The sequence below is a fragment of the Ailuropoda melanoleuca genome, chromosome 14 (assembly GCF_002007445.2).
Source record: "Ailuropoda melanoleuca isolate Jingjing chromosome 14, ASM200744v2, whole genome shotgun sequence".
NCBI lineage: Eukaryota > Metazoa > Chordata > Mammalia > Carnivora > Ursidae > Ailuropoda > Ailuropoda melanoleuca.
In genome coordinates, this window is record NC_048231.1 from 26737460 (window position 1) to 26743565 (window position 6106).

At 41.5% G+C, this 6106-nt stretch overlaps 1 long non-coding RNA gene across 3 annotated transcripts in view; it reads left to right on the forward strand.

The window, feature by feature from the left end:
• Window positions 1–292: 292 nt before the first annotated feature.
• Window positions 293–6106, forward strand: part of LOC117796018 — a 26711-nt gene continuing 20897 nt past the window's right edge. For all 3 annotated transcript variants that reach the window (XR_004620309.1, XR_004620307.1, XR_004620308.1), the window contains exon 1: window positions 293–2065. This is a non-coding gene — a long non-coding RNA (uncharacterized LOC117796018). The remainder of the gene's footprint in view (window positions 2066–6106) is intronic.

The following is a 6106-nucleotide window of genomic DNA, read 5'->3' on the forward strand; positions in this document are numbered from 1 at the left end:
TAAAACAAAAACACTTAAGGTAAGTCATGTTTTGAGAGTGTAAAGAGAGGCTGAATCCTTCTATTACCTGAATAAGGCCTAGTCACCAAATATGGCCCAAACAGGTGGTCAGTGCCAGTGTCCCACAATCATTTTCCAAGTAAAATTCAACTGCTCTCTATAAAATATGAGTGCGCAAGCTACAGTTCTGTTGCCAAAGATGGGCACACCAGTCCCTTGTGTGTGCATTCTGCCCCACCCACCGGAAGGAAGAGTCTATTTCCCATCTCCTTGCAGTTAGGTGGCTTTGTGACTTGCCTTGACCAATATAATGCAATGGAAGTGACACTGAGCCTGATGGGAGTGCTGATAGCCCCTTGACAAAGACTACCAGGAACACACCAGCAGTCAAATGAAATTGGATTTATGGACTAGCTGCAGTGAGAGAGAATGCACACCATGGGGGAGCCACAGACTGTCTCAATAAGAAGGTGTAAGTACTGACTTATAGAGGTAATTTTGAAAAGAGTTCAAGTAAGTGGGGCTTGGCTCTGGAACAGATGCTGTCAGGAAGCAGGGGTACTTCTATGATTGGGTATCTTAAATTTTTATCTAGAAGGCAGAAGGAATGGAATGAAGTTTATGTCATAATTAGTAAAGAAGCAGCAGTCACTCATATAAGCCACATTGTTGTTTGTGTCTGCATTTGGACATGATTATGAAGTGGATTTATTTCTTTGTCTTGCCCCATCCTGGTCACAGAATGACTTTGTCTGATGTCAGTGTTCAGTGAAAATGTTTATATTTAATAGGAAAAAGGACAGCCTGCCAGTTCCCAGCAACACCAAGGTTTAGCTGATAGTGTCTGGCCAGCTCCCAAATGTCAAGGATTATTTCTCTCTTTCATAGGGGAATAAACTTTAAGAGGCTTGATAACTTCTGTTTTGGCTTGGGTTAAGCCAACCACTTATATAAGAAGTTCAACTACTTTGAGACCACCATGCCATAAGGAAGTCTGAGTTAGTCACATGAAAAAGTAGTGTTAGAGAACACCATTGAAAACCAGAATTGTAATTCTTGTAGTTCCCAGCCAGCTGCTATTGGAGCTATCTCAACTGACCACGGAGCAGAGACAAGCTGTCCTTGCTAGGACCTCATGGAATTTCTGGTCCACAGGATCCTAAGAAATAAAATGGCTACTGTTTTAAGCTGCTATGCTTTGGGGTTGGTTTCTTACACAGCAATAGATAACTGAAACGAGTAGCAAGCAAATTTATATTACACTGGTAAGATAATCCTTGCAACAAAAATTTTGGACACTGAGAAGACAATCATTTAAGATTTTCTAAAGATGTATCATAGGTTGGCGCAAATAATAATTGACTCATCTTTATACTACAGGAGCAAATCTCAGTATTTTTTATCTCCTTTTTTATCATTTTATCTCCTTGAAGAGAGTGTCTGTATATTAATAATCTAACTTTATACCTGTGAGAATACATGGTACATTATTATGACAAAACCAAGCAAAACGGAGGTTTCTAGCAACCTGTCAAAAATCAGCCAAGCACATCCCAAAATGCAGAGACTAGGTAATATTCAGATTCACTGTGGGGTTTTCTGACTCAGTCCAGATCAACCCTAACAGGCAGCTCTGAAGACTATAAAGAACATGAAAGAGATTGGAGCCAATATTTAAAACCATTCCAAGCAGGCCTATCATGATTGGGCCATCACCAAGCCTGATCCCCAGGGCTGATACAGAAGTACCAGTATCAGGTGGGCCTGAGCTTCCCAGTCTTGATTTGGCCACTCAGAGCACATCTATCATATCACAACAACAACCCCATTACACCCAAGCCCTTCCCAGGGCCTCCTGAGAGACTGTGTTCTCAACACTCATTTTCAGCTCCAGAGCACCACGGCGGCCAGCAGAAAGCTATGGGATTTCTGGTCAACCATCAGCTGGTGTGCCAGCTCAATTCTGCTGGTGGCTGAGTTACCATTACAGCAGAACTAGAGGGAAAATACATAGACATATATCCCACCACCAGATTGTGTTTGCAACAGGGGTAGCTTGGGTGAGGTAAGTTATCTTTTGTCTTTTGGAAAAAGTTGTACCTGTAACAAAATGTGAAACAGGACAAATTTCTAACACTTCTTTGTTGCGATTTCTTTGTTTCCCTTCTCCCTTACTGGGTTCTACCATCGTCCCCTTCATAAACATTAGTTCTTCAAGGGCTGGTCACTCTCCATATTTAGTGTACCATAGTCCAATAGAAACATAAATGCAAGCCACAAATGTGAACCACACATAATTTTAAATTCTATAATAGCCACATTAAGGTCAAAAGAAACAGATAAAATTAGTTTTTAATAATATTTCTTTTTAACTCAGTATATCCAAAATTTTATCATTTCAAGATATAATTGATATTAAAACAATTAAAGAAAGATTTCACATTCTTTTTTGTTATTAAAATCCAATGTGTGTTTTACAACATAGCACATCTCAACTCAAATTATCCATATTTCAAGTGCTCAATTGCCATATGTGGCCACGGCTACCATTTTGGATAGCATATGTCTATTTGACTAAAACTTATCTGTCTAATAGTCCATTCTCTCAATGATTAGCTGGTAACCATATCCAGCGAATTAATTTAACTATAACAAAGATGCACCTTCAATGCAATACATCGGCATTAACAGAGATATAGAATGCCTTGGTTAAAGTGTCCAGGAATTATTGCAATCCATTAAGCGATCAACCCCTACTATTCCTCAAATCACACAGGTGGGCTCCCATGCCTGCATATGATATTATTATGAAGGAAAAAAATGAGAAGACTAAGAAAAATTTTTACATAGGCCAAAACTGATCCCGATTTCATTTAACTTTAAAGTAATTTAGGGGCGCCTGGGTGGCACAGCGGTTAAGCGTCTGCCTTCAGCTCAGGGCGTGATCCCAGCATTATGGTAACGGGCTCCTCTGCTATGAGCCTGCTTCTTCCTCTCCCACTCCCTCTGCTTGTGTTCCCTCTCTCGCTAGCTGTCTCTATCTCTGTCAAATAAATAAATAAAATCTTTAAAAAAAAAATAAAGTAATTTATTTTTCTAGAAAAATTTGCAGAGTAATAAATATATCCCTGAGGAATCTCTAAGTCATAATAATGATATACATTCTCACTTTTCTAAAAACATACCTTATCAAGAAAAAAGTCCTAAGGAAATTCTTCTGAGCCAAGTACCAACATCTGTAGAAAACACTAGAAGGGCAAATAAAAATCATGGAAAGGGCATGGGCTCTGAAATCATGCAGACTTGGATTTACCAAGTGAACTTGAGCAGATGCCTCCTTGGCACCAATTCCCTCAAGATGTGGAAAAATCTAATTTCCCCTGCAAAGCCAAAGGAATTTAAACAATAAAAGTTTACCTGAATGTTGTTTTCCGAGTGAAGGTCAATCATCTTTCCAATGTAAATAGCTACTGCATTGGTCTGTGAAAACCGCAAGAAATAGATCAGTAAGCCATAGTGCATTCTTACCCATTCAAAACCAAATGCTGTCCTCCAGGTAGCTCCAGGCTGGCTATTCACAGGTGCTACACCTTCCGGCAAGGTATACTAAGAAAGGCTATTTCAGAAAGATCAGCTCCCTTGAGAGCAAACAAGCTCTCATAAACTTTGGTTATTTTCTCAGTCATAATTCTAGTTCTAGGAAATAGTATTTTCTGGTCAAAGAACACAGCAAACAAATCAGTACTTCGCTAATGGCACAAGTCCTAGGCTTTTGGTCAGCCCCTGGATTGGTCACTTCTCCATCAGGTGTTGACCCTTATCCAGTCAGCTGTGGCCTCACTGGAAACCTAAAGTCGGCAAGATGTGTGGGCAAGAATTCATCCCACCGGTGAAAAGGTGAGGTGGGCAGATGGTCCCCTGATTACTATCCCACTCCCACAGATAAGGGAACTGAGGCTCAGAAAGAAGTAACTTGCCCAGCTCACTCCCTGATCTCAGGGACTGGGTCTCATTGCTGTTCCTTTGCCCCAGTACCCACCACCCTGCCTGTATTATTGAAGTATTAAAAGTAATTGTTGAGGGGCACCTGGGTGGCTCAGTCAGTTAAGCATCTGCCTTCAGCTCAGGTCATGATCTCAGGGTCCTGGGATGGAGTCCTGTATCGGGCTCCCTGCTCAGCAGGGAGTCTGCTTCTCTCTCTCTCTCTCCCCCTGCCCCTCCACCCCACTCATGCTCTCTCTCACTCACTCTCTTTCAAATAAATAAATAAAATCTTTTTTTAAAAATAATTGTTGAATGAATAATTGCAAGGCCAAGAAATTCAGGTTTGGTCTCCTACACTTGTTCTAAACCTTGGCTGCACATTTGAATCACCAGGGCTTCTAAAAAAAAAAAAAAATCATTCCCAGAGATCAATCAGGCTTGGGGATGTTTTAAAAATTTCAGATGAACCTGGGGCGCAGGCAGTGTTAAGAACCAAGTCCCCAGATTCTTAACCTTGACCGCACATTAGCATCACCTGGGGGGCTTTTAAAATCTCCCTACTCAGGCCACACCCCCCAGGCCAATTAAATCACACTCTGCTCCCCAGGTGATTCTGATATTCTCAATCCTGGAAGTTGAGAACCTTGGTCCGGAGCAGCACTTCTCAGATTTCAATCTGCACTGAATCTACTGCGGATTTGATTAAAATGCAGATTCACTACTGGGTATTTACCCCAAAGATACAGACATAGTGAAGAGAAGGGCCATATGCACCCCAATGTTCATAGCAGCATTGTCCACAATAGCTAAATCGTGGAAGGAACCGAGATGCCCTTCAACAGATGACTGGATTAAGAAGCTGTGGTCCATATATACAATGGAATATTACTCAGCTATCAGAAAGAACGAATTCTCAACATTTGCTGCAACATGGACGGCACTGGAGGAGATAATGCTAAGTGAAATAAGTCAAGCAGAGAAAGACAATTATCATATGATTTCTCTCATCTATGGAACATAAGAACTAGGAAGATCGGTAGGGGAAGAAAGGGATAAAGAAAGGGGGGGTAATCAGAAGGGAGAATGAGGCATGAGAGACTATAGACTATGAGAAACAAACTGAGGGCCTCAGAGGGGAGGGGGGAGGGGGGCGGGGGAATGGGATAGACCGGTGATGGGTAGTAAGGAGGGCACGTATTGCATGGTGCACTGGGTGTTATATGCAACTAATGAATCATTGAACTTTACATTGGAAACCGGGGATGTACTGTACGGTGACTAACATAATAAAAAAAAATTAAAAAAATAAAAAATAAAAAGTAAAAAAAAAAAAAAAATGCAGATTCTGGGTGAGTCTTGGATGGGCCTGATCCTTTGCTTTTCAAAAAAGTTCCCAGGCGATGCTAATGCTACTGGTCTAAGGGCCACACTTCGAGTAACAAAGCACTACTAGGCTGTCACTTTAAGGTTCTGAAAAAGCTGCTTTAATGAATGAATTTTAAAAAATGTTCTTGAGTTAGTTGCTTATTAGTCAACTATAGCAAATGGTTACTTCTACTCTGCCTTAAAAATTTTGCAGTGAGAGGTGCCTGAAGGGCATAGTAGGTTAAGCATCGGACTCTCTGTTTCAGCTCAGGTCCTGATCTCAGGGTCCTGAGATGGTGACCCCCTGCAGGCTCGGCACTCAGGACAACATCTGCTTAAGACTTTCTCTCCCTCACCCTCTGCCCCTCCCACCCCAAATAAATCTTTAAAAAAATGTTTTGCAATGATCATTTTCAGCCAATCTCTCCCCCCACCCCCACCCATGAAGATGAATTTCATGATTTGTTCATGTAGGATTCGGTACTCCTGAGTGGTTAGGAGCATAGACAATAGTGTTAGAGTAGGCAGTTAGGTTCCTTTTTTTTTTTAATATTTTTTTATTATATTATTTTTTTTAAGATTTTATTTATTTGACAGAGATAGAGACAGCCAGCGAGAGAGGGAACACAAGCAGGGGGAGTGGGAGAGGAAGAAGCAGGCTCATAGCAGAGGAGCCTGATGTGGGGCTCGATCCCATAACGCCGGGATCACGCCCTGAGCCGAAGGCAGACGCTTAACCGCTGTGCCACCCAGGCGC